This window comes from Rhinolophus sinicus, linkage group LG03 (assembly GCF_036562045.2).
Source record: "Rhinolophus sinicus isolate RSC01 linkage group LG03, ASM3656204v1, whole genome shotgun sequence".
Classification (NCBI taxonomy): Eukaryota; Metazoa; Chordata; class Mammalia; order Chiroptera; family Rhinolophidae; genus Rhinolophus; species Rhinolophus sinicus.
Genome location: NC_133753.1, coordinates 75,598,861 through 75,603,270, shown reverse-complemented (window position 1 = coordinate 75,603,270; position 4,410 = coordinate 75,598,861). Strand labels below are relative to the sequence as shown.

Below are 4,410 nucleotides of genomic sequence, written 5' to 3'. Positions count from 1 at the left end.
TATTTCACTGTTATATAGAAACCCATGATTACCAGGGAGGATGTCGAGTCACCATTAGGTGTTTCAGTGATCAAAATGACAAATCTCTAAAATGTACCTTTCTTTAAATTAAAAAGTTTAATGTTTTCTAACATATCTAACAAATAATTGTTAAAATCAATACGCTGACATTTTATCTTCTAGTGTCCACAGGTCCAGCACAGAGCAGCTTGAGATTTAGAAAGATCTGTTGTCTCTCATATTGAAGTATATGTGATCACTATTTGCAACATTAAAAATAATTTTAATGATTATTTTTTAATTATTAGTATTCATATTACTCAAAATCTTATAGTAGTACTTGCTTTGGCAGCACATATACAAAAACTGGAATAATACCAAGATTGGTATATCTTCTGCATGAGGATGACATGCAAATTTGTGAAGCATCACACTCACTCAAACTCTCTCTCACACACACACACACACACACACACCCCAAAAACAACAACCAAACAATACGGCATCTTGTTCCATGTCATTAAAAAAAAATATTGATGCATATTTGGAGGCATATGCTAATGACCATAACTTACAAATATAGTTATATTCTGAAATTTTTGTAAGTTTCTAATTTCGTAATTTAAAATCATTCTCTATAAATAACTTTTTAAAAATTCTCCCAAAAATATTTTAGATTTTTCTCTGTATTGCTAGAAGTCTATGATCAAACAATCCTGCGTTTAGATGTTTTATGTCTATTTTCTCTCTCGCTCTCTGAAACCTTGTCTCCTATTTCTGGTGTTACAAAATTGCATAACAGTTTATCTTGGTTGAGACTATTTTAAATCACTGGGCTGGTACTTGGTGAATGATTTATCAATATGGAGTCTGTTTTTTTGTTTGTTTGTTTGTTTTTCTGTTTTAGGGACTTTCACGAATTATTTCTTTGTTAATTCCCCCCCACTGCATTTCTCTAATATTCTATAGTTCTATCAGAAAATATATAAACATGTGGATCTGTTCGCCACTATTTTCTATCTCTTTGTCTTTTTCCCCTCTTTTTAGATTTCCTCTACTTTATCTTCCAAACTGTCTACTATTTTTTTCAAATAACATCCAACTTTGTTGCTTTGGATGCAATAAATAGCTGGTCTTTTCTTCTTGAGGATACTCTAACTTACAGCTTTTTGTCTTGTTTTAATAGTTTTCCTCTCCCTTGAATTATCTGTTTCTTCTAATCTTTAAAAAAATAAAATTATTCTTTGTGTTTTTTTTTTTATTGGAGGCTTCACTAACGGTGGCAGACAAGTTTTAATCGGTAAAGAATTCACTCAGGACTTGCAATTATAATGCTTAGGAATGTACAGGGTATTGGAAGAAAAGTATACAAAAGGGCAACATCAATGAAATAAGGAAATGCATCTCAACCAAAGGCCGACTCACAGCACAGATCAGAAGCCAGCAGTTCGCTCTGATTGTTCTCTGAGGATTGTAGTGGATGTACTTTGTCAAATAATAAACCACTAAGATGGGCACAGAACACCGTGGAACCAGGGGACCAAATGCAGGCATATTTTTGCAACATAACCAGCCCCAACGGCAGAGCCCTGTGGGTTCTCATCTAAACCAGGTGTAAATCATTATCTCACTGCTATCAATAAACAAGGCTCACAAGCAAGTACAAACCCCCAAAAACTCATCCTGGCCCCTCGAATGAAAGCAACACTATTAATCAGCACAATTCATGCTTTGACTACGTGTCAAAACTATCTTAGTGTATCTCTTGAGACAGCAGAACAGCCCAAACTAATTCCAGGCACGCTGGAATTCACCCTCGCTGCACAGAGGCTTTCGTTCAACAAAAGCGTGAAACGCAAATATTGTCTGAAACTCTGGATACAGGTGCATGGCTTACCTCTAAATCCCGGTGAATGGACATTGTCTTTGGAAAACACCAAATGGAAATTTGTGGAACTTGATGCTCTTCGATTTCTGTAGAGAAGGGTACGATCCTCGAGAAGCCAGAACTAGTGTAAGTTCCCGTTGGGCAACCTCTCGCGAGACAGGGGAACGACGCCCTGCGCTATTCCCCCTCATCTCCATCCCTGCACCTCCTCTGCTCCCCTGGAAAACCTGGCCTTGGAACCCCGCAGTCCTGCGGGGTCGCATTTCCCCCTGCACTTTCAGTAGAGCTAATGTACTGGCAGTTGCCGGAGAAGTTTTTTCAGTTGTTGCTGCCGACACTCCTTTGAGTGAAGCATTTTCAATTCACACTTTGGACAGACCAAATGTTACAAATTAACAGATACAACATTCACTGGATGAAGCGGTTTTCATGGGGACTGTCTCCTTGACAATTACTGAAGCAAGACTACAGCTGTATAAACACTCCTATTATTAAGGCCATGCCCAAGGGGCCACTGCTGCCATATCGTCTACAATCCACTATGGAAGGCATTTCTTTCCATACTGAGTTTACATCATCAGGGTGAAGAAGTTGAAGGGAGCACTCTACGGCTTTGACCTGGTGGTGTCTGTTGGTTCGCAATCCCGGGATTTCCCCAAGTGAAATTCAAAACATTGCTCTTGTAAGGCTTCGTCCTTAAAGTAGCTCCTAATATGGGAACAGTGTGGGGAACATACATTCCAAGGACAGGAGAGAAAGAGCCTCTGATTGCCCAGGTCCAGGTAGAGGGTCACTCTGTGGTCATGTCCTGTCAATACGACGGTTGTAAATGTGGGCAACAGCCTTCTGTATTACATGACTGGGCCACTGTAGAAATGTATTACCATCAGGTACCTATGTGGTGACCAGAAGCCACAGGAACAGAAGTCTAAGATCGAACAAATATTTAGTAGGAACTTGTATGGGAAGGTCTTTCTTCCATAAGAATTATAATTGTGGCCCAATCCTTAGATGTTAATGTGACTGCAGCTTTAGGAATTTGACCTAGTTGTGCACACCACACATGTTGGCCGGGGGCCACAGTACTGTCAGGTGTGAGGTGATGCACTGGGGGTGGGAGGTGCCACACAAGGACTCCCACCTTCTTCCCTCTTTCAATGGTACATTTTCCATTCCAGGTATAGTGTCTTTCAACATACAGCTTGCATCAGGAAAGTGACATCCTTCTCACCCATGAGTGTGAAGTAACTTACCCATCCAGTTGAGATTTCCCATTGCAAATTCCAGTAGATGACCCCTATGCCACGTGGGATGGAGCTTGGTATTCTCAGCAGCATACCATTTTGATCCATACTGAGAGATGGGAAATAGCTATCTCTGGAGACATTCATACATTTACAGCTTAGTGCAGGGTCCCCATTCTGGGATATAAGGCAGTAAGCCCTACTGGTTGATCATTCAAATGTATCAAAACCCAGGACAGTACTTCAGTCCACATGTCCAAGGCAGTTTTACCTGTTAGTAATTTTATCTGCTGTTTTAATATTCCATTCTTTCTACCAACCCTATTGCTTGTGGGTTATAGGGGAGATGGAATCTCCATTGCACGTGACGTTCTTTGGCCTCTGTTGCATATCATAACCTTTGAAAGGTGATCCCCGATCACTGTCTTTGAGGAGGATATCTGTACATGGTACTCAGCTTCTCTAATTATCTAATGGTGGCAGCCTGGTTTGCGTGATGACAGGGGAAAGCTTCGGTTAGTTAGGGCAGATTCAGTATCCAAACAAACCAAGACATATTTACAACCCTCACTCAGAGGAAGGGGCCAATATCATCAATTTGCCAATCTCTCATTGATGGGGAACTGTGGTGGATGGCCCCCGACTCCGTTGGCAGTTGTCTCGGGCATTGTGTAGAACACACAGGACGTGTTGTTATGTATTCACCAAGTCACTGTATTTCCAGGGCTATCTGGTATCCTAAGCAATGTGCCAACCCATGTAGAAGCTACAGTAGCGTATTCATCCAATCTGTCCATACCTGGCCTAAGGAATCAGCGTCCTCATTGCCAGGGTGTGTCAGTACCTTATGCGCTAAAATGTGGAAGACAGTGAGAACAGCTTCAGACTCGCAGGTGAACTCAAATGTCTTTCCACGTATCTTTACCCTGCGAGGGCTTATTCATGATCATCTACTCACCAGCTTCTCATTGTCCAAGCCATAGGGTTAACCCCTTTGGAAGAACACAGCTATCAACACAATGGGTTAACGACCAGGGCACATGAAGAATCTATCCCCAGCCAAAACCACTCTGAGTTCAGCCCACTGGCTGCTGCGGTTTGCTTCTCTTCCCATCCAGATGGTGTCACTGTTGAGCTGAAAGCGACTGCAATTCATGAGCCAGTTTCCCTGACTAGACTCATCAACTTACCAAGGCATTGGTGGGAACTTCCCCCACTTCCTCTCTACCGGCTACTGATGCACCACAAGGCGGGGCATTTGGAGGTTCTACATACTCT

At 41.7% G+C, this 4,410-nt stretch overlaps 1 non-coding gene across 1 annotated transcript; it reads left to right on the top strand.

Moving 5' to 3' along the window:
* Window positions 1-336: 336 nt before the first annotated feature.
* On the top strand, window positions 337-440 carry LOC141570853 (U6 spliceosomal RNA). Its single transcript, XR_012495299.1, has one exon. It is a non-coding gene; the product is annotated as a U6 spliceosomal RNA (small nuclear RNA).
* Window positions 441-4,410: the final 3,970 nt, after the last annotated feature.